This window comes from Schistocerca piceifrons, chromosome 2 (assembly GCF_021461385.2).
Source record: "Schistocerca piceifrons isolate TAMUIC-IGC-003096 chromosome 2, iqSchPice1.1, whole genome shotgun sequence".
In the NCBI taxonomy this organism is placed as follows: domain Eukaryota; kingdom Metazoa; phylum Arthropoda; class Insecta; order Orthoptera; family Acrididae; genus Schistocerca; species Schistocerca piceifrons.
In genome coordinates this window covers 238,064,041-238,075,084 of record NC_060139.1, presented here as the reverse complement: position 1 = coordinate 238,075,084, position 11,044 = coordinate 238,064,041, and the positions used below count along the sequence as shown (strand labels likewise).

At 39.7% G+C, this 11,044-nt stretch overlaps 1 long non-coding RNA gene across 1 annotated transcript; it reads right to left on the bottom strand.

Annotated features, from left to right (window-relative positions):
* Nucleotides 1–830: 830 nt before the first annotated feature.
* Nucleotides 831–5,990, bottom strand: LOC124777511. The gene is made up of 3 exons (XR_007015737.1): nt 5,761–5,990; nt 5,426–5,600; nt 831–1,342 (listed from the first exon to the last, which is right to left on the bottom strand). It is a non-coding gene; the product is annotated as an uncharacterized LOC124777511 (long non-coding RNA).
* Nucleotides 5,991–11,044: the final 5,054 nt, after the last annotated feature.

The following is an 11,044-nucleotide window of genomic DNA, read 5'->3' as shown; positions in this document are numbered from 1 at the left end:
AGAGGCGAACCAATTGTAAGCTACTCCCCTTACTCCATAATGGTCCAACTTCTGCAGTAATATTTTTGTGGTCAACACAGTCAAAAGCCTTCGTTAAATCAAAGAAAACACCTAGCGCTCGCAACCTGTTATTTAATCCGTCCAAAACCTCACAGAGAAAAGAGAATATAGCATTTTCAGTTGTTAAACCATTTCTAAAACCAAACTGTACATTTGACAGCAAATTATGTGAAATTAAATGCTCCAGTAACCTTGTACATACAACCTTCTCGATAACTTTAGCAAACACTGATGGCATAGAAATAGGTCTATAATTGTCAACATTATCCCTGTCTCCCTTTTATAAAGTGGCTTCACTACCAAGTACTTTAATCGGTCAGGAAACTGACCACTCCTAAAGGAAAAGTTACAGATATGGCTAAGTACTGGACTAACATACATAGAACAATACTTGTTACGTGAGATTATAGTGGAGGAAGTCAAGTCATACATCAATTACTTATGAATGGATGAGCATACATTTCAGTATGTGCTCAGTGAAGTGATTCCTCATATCTTAAAGCACAATACTCGCTTAAGAACTGCTATATCTGCAGAAGACAGGCTCACTGTAACACTCTGATTCCTTGCTACAGGAGAAAAGTTACTCTAGCTTACAGTAAAAAGCACCTGAATTCCACAGTGCTCATTAAGTAAAATAATACCTGAAATGTGTGAAGCAATTTATAAAGCACTAAAGGACCAATGACTGAAGGTAAATAAATGTTCAATACACTTTATATTCATTAAGAATAATTTTTATTTTATTTTATTAACGCAGCATGTACCAATTGGTGTCCGAAACTACAAAATGAATAGAGATGTATGAAGCTGATTAGGTGTTTTACAACATGAGGCATCCTGAGTACAAAAATAGATTAAGAAGACTGGAGAGCTAAAAAAAAACTTCTATACCAGCCTGCGGCAAGGCAACCTGGATATATCCAGAGGCGGACGGTTGTGCTTGTTGAGTTGTCGCATGCAGCAAATCTCATCTGTCCATCAAATATCGCTGCAAAGCATGTATTGTGCTCGTAGTAAATTCCTTACCACTCACATTATCCATCTCACGCAGTTCAGCTGTGATGTGGATGGCACGGGCACTGTAGCGGTCTTCTTGGACAGGTTGGGGCAGAGTCCTGGCCATATCAGCCATAGCCTTCAGTGTCCTGATGGCCTCCACAATGACGTCTGTTGCAACATCTGTTGTGCCTTTCCTTCTTTTTGTGGAAGGCCGCTCTTGATGCTGTGGCTGTGGCTCATTGCATGTGACAGAAGGTTCTTGTTGAGCCTGCATTTCATGCTATAAAATAAGAGATGAAAGCCATTAGTTACATACTTCCTTGCACATACAAAAATCTTATTTACAGCTACCCACAAGCAGAGAAGAGTGGGAGCAAATTGCAGAGGATTTCGAGAAGAGGTGGAACTGTTATAACACTACAGGAGCAATGGACGGAAAGCATATTCATATTAAATGCCCACAAGCTAGTGGATCTCACTTTTTCAATTACATATCCTTCAATAGTATCATTTTATTTGCCATGGTAGATGCTTCCTACAAATTTTTGTATGTTGATGTAGGGACTAATGGGCGTGTTGGTGATGCTGGAGTGTTTTCAAAAAGCAAACTATGGGAGTGTCTCATTGACCGATCTATTCTCAACATTCCTGAAGGCAGGAAGCTTGGGAACACAAAGATTACACCTCCAATGGTTGTACTGGCAGATGATGCTTTTCCTCTGAGTTACAACATTATGAAACCGTACCCCTTAAAAGGAATCACAAAGGAAGAAAAGGTTTTCAATTACAGAGCGGAGAGCAGCTTTGGCATTCTTGCAAGTCGTTTCAGGATTTTTCTTACTACCATTAATCTGCCTCCAGAAAATGTTACCACAATTACACTGGCTGCCTGCACACTGCATAACTTGTTAACTGAGAGAAGAAAACACTGGTACACTCGTCAGGAAACCGTGTCTTCCATAGCAGGAGACTGCACTTATCTTGATACAAAAACCACAGAGGACCTACAGCGAATGGAACCAACAGTTTACCAAGCTGCTTCTGGACGTCCAGTACTCGGGAGAGCAATTAGATAATATAAGAATGTAGGCTTCTTCGGCTGGTGTCATAGTGATTAAAATTCTTCTGGGTATTATGCCACGTCATTGCTAAAAACTAACAACAATAATAAACTAAAACCGATGTTTCGGCTGAATTGCAATGGCCTTCCTCAAGGCACGACTGGTTTTGCATGGAGATAGGTGCTTCTATTTATTACAGACACTGGTTTTGCATGGGGATAGGTGCTTCTATTTATTACAGACTATCGATGTCTGATGTCTCTGTTGTAAAAGTTATAATTGGCCCTCTAATATGATTGGCTAGCCATGACGTAAAGGAAGATGGAAGGAAAGAGGCTATTTGTGGATGTCCATATCGTCAATGATTGGTAGCTGTCCGCCAATCAGTGTTTGGCTTCTGGTCGGCAAGTTTTCCTCCTGGTGTGCGCGTAAGTGGACTGGCAGTTGCTTTACAGCTGTTTGTGCAGATACATCTGTGTCCCATGCAGCTTCTGCCCCGCGACATCTCACGGCCCATTGGACTGGGATGGCCAGCAGACAGGATGCCAGGAGTTTGTAGCCATCTTCTCTGTTGATGTTGTCAGGCCGCTTAATAATTTCGATCGGCTCCTGTATTTTGCGTTCTAGCATCAGCAATTCTTTCGCCAGTACTTGTGCTTCCTGGAATCTTATAGGTTGTGCACAGTCACAGTGCTGTTCCGCTATCGTCGATTTATTATGTTGTTGTAATCGTACATAGCGTTCGTGTTCTGCTACTCGTAAGCTGACAGGTCTCCCTGTTTCTCCTATGTAGGCAGCTCTGCTCTCACATCACAGTTCGTAAAGACCTGTTGTGTTAAGATTGTTGACTATATCCTTGGTGGAACCTATCATTTCTTGGATCCTGTGACTGCTTCGAAAAATCGGTTTGAAACTTCGTCAGTGGAGGACGTTGCCTAGCCATTCACTGACGCCTTTTACATACGGTGAGTGTACCAGTGGAAGCTTCTCTTCTTTGCCTTCTTGTCGTGTTCTACTCCCTTTGGTTTTAGCTACCTTTCTTATGATGTTGTCATCATAGCCGTTGGCACAAAACATGTGTTGTAGCTCCTTTAATTCTTCTTTGATATTATTTTCATCGCTTATCCAGTAGGCTCGGGCAGTTAACGTATGCAGAACAGAATACTTTTGAGCTGGGTGCTGGTGGCTCTCTGCATGCAGGTACCGATTAGAGTGCGTTGGTTTCCAGTACACTTTGTGTCCCAGTTTACCTTCGGCAGCTCTGTATACTTCCACATCCAGAAAGGGCAAGGTACCATTGTTTTCAGTCTCATGTGTGAACTTCATATTTTTGTGCACGCTATTTAAGTGCTGGAGGAAGTTTCCCAATTCTGTTTCACCGTGAGGCCAGATAACGAATGTGTCATCCACATATAGTAGCCAACAACTGAGACGTAACGGAGCAGGAGCTAGGGCTGTTTGCTCTAAGGCTTCCATGAAGTTTTCTGCAGCTACAGGGGAGAGCGGGGAACCCATTGCCACTCCATCTAACTGTTAGTAATATTTTCCCCACCAGGTGAAGTACATAGATGACAGCCATAAGCGCACCAGATCGCAGATATCTGGTAGGATCCGATCCTGTAGAATGCGCATAGTCTCCTCAATGGGTACGTTAGTGAAGACATACTTGATGGCAAAACTGACCATAATATCTGATGGCTTTATTTGCTGTTCCCTAATCAGTTGTATGAAGCAGGAAGACTCTTTCCCGTAGGAGTCTGTTTGTCCCACAAGACAGCGTAACTTAGGTGCCAGATGTTTCGCAACATAATACGTAGGTGAATCTATTCCGCTCACTATGGGCCTCAGCAGTTAACCCTCCTTATGGAGCTTAGAAACTCCGTAGATTCTAGGGGGAACAGGCACCTTGGTGATTAGTCTCTTGGCTGTATCAGGATTAATTCTCGAGACGTTTCTGAAGGCCTTCGTATTTCTGCCTATCCTCGCCGTCGGGTCACTCCTTAGTACTCTGTAAATGGGATCGCTTAGCAGTTTGTTCATCTGCTTTTCATATTCAGAAGTGTCCATCAGAACTGTAGCGTTTCCTTTGTCCGCATGTAGGGCCACAATATCCTTGTTATTCCTGAGCTCCTTTATGGACTGTATTTCTTCAGGTGTGATATTGACTCTGGGTGGTTTTGCTGTTTCTTAAAATCGTTACAGTTTCCTGCCTTATCTTTTCTCTTTCGACACGTGGTACTTGGTAGACTGACGCCTCCACAGACTGAATGACCGCTTCTGTGGGAATCTTTGTGGACATAACTGCGAAGTTTAATCCTTTGGACAAAACTGACGTTTCTGCCTCACTGATGGTCTGTGTTGAGATGTTAACCATGGTACGACTTGTATCCAGACTTAGCTGTGAGTGGTGTTTGTTTCCCATTAGCTCCTCAAATTTCTTTTTCTGTCAACTGCTGACCAAGGCCTCCTCCGTGCAGGCCTGGTTGTGGGTTATTCAGTCGATGTTATCCCAGTCCTTCATATTTATGGCTGTCAGCTACGTTATCAGTGAACGACTGGGATAACATCGACGATTACAACAACATAATAAATCGGCGATAGCGGAACACCACCGTGACTGTGGACAACCTATCAGGTTCTAGGAAGCCCGAGTACTGGCGAAAGAATCGTGGATGCGAGAACACAAAATACAGGAGGCGATCGAAATTATTAAGCAGCCTGACAACATCAACAGAGAAGACGGCTACAAACTCCCGGCGTCCTGGCTGCCGGCCATCCCAGTCCAACGGGCCGTGGGATGTGGCAGGGTAGAATTTACATGGGACACATCTGCACAAACAGCTGTAGAGCAACTTTCAGTCCACTTCCGTGCACACCAGGAGGAAAACTTGCCGACCAGAAGACGAACGCTGATTGGCGGACGGCTACCAATCGTTGATGAAATGGACATGACGAATAGCCTCTTTCCTTCCATCTTCCCTTACGTCATGCCTAGCCATTCATATTTGAGGACAAATTATAAGTTTTACAACAGTGACGTCAGACATAGATAGTCTGTAATAAATATAAGCACCTATCCCAATGCAAAACCAGTCATGCCCTGAGGAAAGACGTTGTAATTCGGCCTAAACGTCGGTTTTAGTTTATTATTATTTTTAGTTTTTAGCAATGACGCAGCATAATACCCAGAAGAATTTTAATCAGTTAAGAGAATACTTTAAGACATTTTACAATGGCGCTGGGAAAGTGCCCTGGTGAGATAAACACATTTAGTTATGTAAAATGTAAACAAATGTACATACCTCAAACATTTCTTCGAATGTTGATGTACCTCGTTCACTTCCACTTTCTGTGCTCTCGATATTAGACACTCTCGTCCGCCTCTGTGGCCTGGTCGAGGAACTTTAGCATGTGGAAGCAGTACACTTGCAGAGTGGACGCCACCTGTGCACTGGCTCCACTTTTGCTTTTATCCATCTCCAATAATAGTAATGAAAATAATGTAAACTACTTGTAGGTTATGTAAACATTATTGTGTGCTTCAAGTTGCTCCAGTGAACAAATTAATGCTAATCATTTGTATGTCATGTAAACTTTACTTGCGTTAATAAAAAAGAAGAAATATGCCGATACATACTTTTGCTTTCTCGTAGGAGTAACTTGTGCGGAGGCCATTAACTTTCTTTTTAACGTCGTCAGCCGTGCACCCATGCCGTATGTCACGGCTAATAATATTTTTGTAGCTCTCCAATCTTCGTAATCTATTTTTACATTCAGGGTGCCTCACATTGTAAAGCGCCTCATCAGCTTCATACATCGCTATTAATTTTGTGGTAGACGCCACACACCAATTGTATTTTTGGACCATGTTTCCAAACACACTACAGATGACAGAACGACAGGCGTCTAAAGCTAGCGAAATGAGGGATGCTCAACTACCGGACCTACCGATAGATGGCTCTACCAGCTGATTACTGTCGTCTGTATTGCCCGCCATATTCGAATTTGGCAAGAAGTTTCTCTCGGTCTGTGCGGTGTATCAGGAATTAAGGATTATGGAAATGGTAATTTCTTGTTCCGCTTTCAATTGTACGAAGCGATGGAGTAAGGAAGGTGACTTACCATTTCACAGGTAATAGGACTACTGATACAATACAGACTTAGTGCGTTTGCTAATTAGATGTTTTTGAACAGGTTTCCTCTAAAGCACCCAGAGCTGCTGAAGAAGTGGATTACTTCCGTGAAGCGGAAATGTTTTAATCCTACGTCTTACAGTTTTCTTTGCGGAAACCATTTCCGACAAGAGGATTACGTAGTGAGCCCCGGAACGTGGAAGAAACGTCTCAAACCCGAAGCAGTGCCATAAGTTTTTGACTTTCCGACACATTTGATGCCACCAAATAAACAGCCACGACGACATGTTGTTAGGATTGTGAGTGACAACGATGCTTCTCCATTTGAGGTAGCTAATTAATTTCCTTGCTATGTGTGTGCTTTTTACTTTTGTGAACTTATTTTGTACGGACACAAATGGGCTACATAGGTCTAAGCAATGTTGTAATACAAGTCCATATTTTTGTTTTTAGCGTCCTGTCATGGAATCCGTGCTCGATTTGCCCACTGTAGAAGCTACTGATTGCGTGGACAATGTTGTCAATGAGAATTATTGCGTGGAAAGCATGACCCATTTATCCAATGCAGAAGCTGCGAATTGTGTCGAAAACGTTAGTATAAGGATGTTTTCACACCCCCAAAGTTTTCTTATAATATTTTTTCATCATGCCTTGAGTTATTTCAATCATATATAACGAAATTATTTCTTTATTTCAGAGTGCAGTTGCTTCTTCAGTAATTGATTGTGGTATACAGTCGAAAGTAGGAATGGAAGACAAGGCGACCGAAATTTGCAATTTTTTCTCAGACATTGTGCACGAATTAAAACGTAAACTGAAGTGCGTCCGTGAAAAACTTCGAAGAAGAGAGAAGAAAGTGTTTTCCATGGATGACATCATAAGTTCATTGAAGGAGGAGGGGCATCTTCCTGAGAAGTTACATAACTTCCTCAATCATCAGAAAGGAACACAAGTGGAATTAGTGTGCAATTTAGTGAACAACTCTCTCTCATCAAAGGGTAATAGATACACAACAAATGTGAAAATGTTTTCGATGACTGTGTACTTTTATTCACCAGCAGCATATGCATACCTGCAAAAATTAATGCATCTGCCCCATAAATCATTGATTTCCAAATGGGTGGCAAGTGTAGACTGTGAACCTGGCCTCTTAAAAGATGTTTTTAAGTTCATTGATTTGAACCAATTGTAAGGGACCAGTTCAGCGATTCATGTCTAATAGTAGACAGTATGGCAATTAGGAAGCAAGTAGTTTGGGACCAAGGAAGTAAGTGATACACAGGTTTTATGGACTTTGGTGTGGAAGTGCCTCAGTCAAAAGAAGTAATAGAGGTATCTGAGGCTCTGGTTTTCATGCTTGTCTCTATTAAAGGCAAATTTAAATGCCCAATTGCATATTTATTTATCAGTGTTGTACAGGCAAATAATCAGGCCACACTGATAAAATCTGCTTTAGAGAGGCTGCACAGTTCTGGCATTAGGGTTTGGTGTGTTACATGTGATGGCTGCAAGGTAAATATAAGCACTTTATGTTCACTTGGCTGTACTTTAAATTTTTCTAAGGGTGATTTTAAAAGCCACTTTCCTTGTGGAAAAATACAATGTTCATTGTATCTTGGACATGTGTCATATGATTAAGTTAGCCAGAAACGCTCTAGCAGAAGTATCTGTTATTGAGTCTCCAACTGGCATTATTGGATGGCATTTCATTGAGCAATTGAACAAGGTACAACAAGAAGGTATGACATTTGCCAACAAACTGTCAGGACAACATATAGCCTAAGTTATGTAAATAGAAAAATGAATGTTTCATTTGCTGCACAGACTTTGAGTTCTAGTGTGGCAGATAGTATGGAGTTTTTGAGGAGGGTTGGTGATCTAAATTTTAAAGGAAGTGAAAGCAACAGTAGAATTTTTGATGTTCTGAACTCCAGAAATCCATTAGGTAAAGGGTACAAGAGCCCCCTGATACTTGACAACAATTCTTATTGGCTTGGTATTTTCAGAGACACTGAAAATTATATCAAAAGCTGAAAAATCATAGGTGTTCCGTTGCTGCTCCATGCAAGAAATACTTTTGCTTTTTTGGATAATTTTCAATGTGCAATCAGTCAGACACATAGCTCTGGCAAGTATGTTTTGTGTTGAATTTCCTCTGAAGTATTTGCTAACATATAAACTGTCACAAGACCACATAGAGTCCCCCCCCCCCCCCCTGCATTCGGTCCAGAGGTGGTTGGAACAACAATCCAAATGCATACCAGTTCAAATGTGCCATGAGAAAGTTGCTCTTGGGTAACAGTGTCACTGCAATGAATGGGAATTGCTCAAATTTTAATGTGTGTTGTTTGCCAACTGTTTGTGATTTTCATGCAAGAAAGCATGTAGCAGAAAGCGATGAAAGTGCTGCAGAAAATGAAGTAGAAAAGTGGTGTGCACTTCTTGATGATAAGATTAAGTTCTCATTTTACAAGCAAAATATACTCTATTATATTGCAGGGTATGTGTCATTGCACCTTTCAAGGCAGATCACATGCAAAGACTGTCTTCACATACTGAAGCCACCAGTAGTTAAATCTGCATTAGAATGTGATGCTCTCCAAGCTTTTCCCAATATGGCCAATAAAAATGCATTTGTAAATTTTGTTAACCGGGGAAAACTGGTTAAAACAAGTGACTGTGTGTACTCTGTTATAGAATACTCAGAGAAACTGTTTCAGATGTTTGTGATTGCTGGGGGTAGGCGACAGAAATATATACAGGCCAAGATTTTTCATTGTGTTAAAAATAAATTTGTAGTTTAGCCATTTCCTGCTCTTGGTCATGATTACTATTATGAAATTGAGGACTTACATCAGACTCAACTTGTTTGTAAGATTGCATCCCTGTACTCCTGCATATGCTTAAAAACATATGGAAAAAAAGTCTGCTGAGAAAATTTTAAACAACAAATCAAGTATAAGGCAGAAGTTAAATAAACTCATATTGTTTAATCATGTATAGTGCTCAAATTGGAAAAGATTATGTAATGGGACATTCCATGCAGATGGATGTGACATTTTGACAGATTTTTTAAAACTATTTTGTCCATAGGTTTGTTGTTGTGTAATGATGAACTTCAAAGGATGAATCACATTGAAGTAAAATTAACTCTTTACATCCTGTGTAGATATTGTAACAAAATTATAATTGTTTATTATATAAGCTTATTTTAAGATGTTTGGTGTTACAAAATATGCACTTGCATTAAAAACAGGTGATTTGTGTAAAATTAATGAAAAAAATGTTCTGAGACTTATTTGACAGATGGCTTTCAGTGTGAGAAAATATTTCCCTCAATAACTAACTTGAATTTTTCACTTTAAGAAAACAGTTTAATCACAGGATGGGTGTGATCTAATGGAGTACGCAGTAGCCCTATGTTTCGTGGATAGTCTGCAACATAAGAGCAATAAAATCATTACTCTGTTAATTCTTGTTGTAATACTTCCTAGAATGAACACAATGTTCCAATTGATCGTAAGCATTCTTATTACTTTAGAACCATTCTAGAATAATGGGGCCTGAGTAAGGCAAAACCTAATTTTCTGAATTTTGTCTTTATTTTGCTAGGAGGTCTTCCTATTATATGTTCCTGTGTAGGGGGGGGGGATGCAAATAATCATATAGCATTATCTTTGTAGCACCACAAAGTACAGAATACAGTGATTACAGTTACACTTGGAAATCGAGGAAATTTCAGTCTTCATGTTACATGCCTAATTTTCATCAACATTTACCTTAATTATACAGTTACACTTTTTGCTGATTTGAAGTGTGTACTACATGTTAAAAAGATTTTGTTTGGTCATAGTAATAAAAGCATTTCATTTTGTTAGTTCATATGTCCCATACGGACCTGAAATTATCAAGTTATGATGACAAAGGAAGGAATTAACATTAAGGAGTCTTACTTCACAGAAATTATGTAACAATGGTTACACTTTTTGCTAGTTAACTTTAACATAAACCATTTAGTTTTCCATTAACAGTGAAAGCAGTTGCACGAGTCACGTAAAGAACAAAGTTTCCCATAAGGAGCTAAAGTATTTTACATTTGAGTTATTGCAGACCCAAAGTATTGTGCTCTTCATATTTCTATTTAAAAAAGTTTGTAACTCATTCACAGACATTTTGGAATCTGAACATACATGTGTGTAGCAAGGTACTTTTCATGTGCCATGTGGAACCTTTAATTTTCTGGTTCAAATATAATTTATTTCATGAATTATCTTTAATACCAACCATGTCTGAATGCATTATTTACCATTTAGAAGAAGAAATATTAGTATACAGAATAACAAACCTCATCAAAAAAGCGAGAGATTGTTCAGTACAGAACTTGGAATGGCTCTTTATCAATAGCAGGTAAAAAGGCTTCTATTAAATGTTCAAATAAACCAGTCAGTACCTCTTAAGTCACCATAGAGGTGATACAGTAATAAAACAATTTACTTTTTCAGAATTTCTGCTAAGTATTGAAAGTACGAAGACCTATTCAGTTAGTATTTGCTTTACCAATAACCTGTAGTACAAGCACTCATATAAGAAGGTAATTATGGGAGTCAAGAGTTATGTTAAAATTAAAGATACTGACTGGTATTACTTGCTCACAAAATGTTGTAGTTGCTGTACAGTTTATGCTCAATGTGGTGTACCCAATGTGATTCCTGGAGGACATGATATTCTGTTATCCTATGGGAGTGCACTCGTACCACACCTATTGAAAGAAAGTTTTGCTGTGGAATA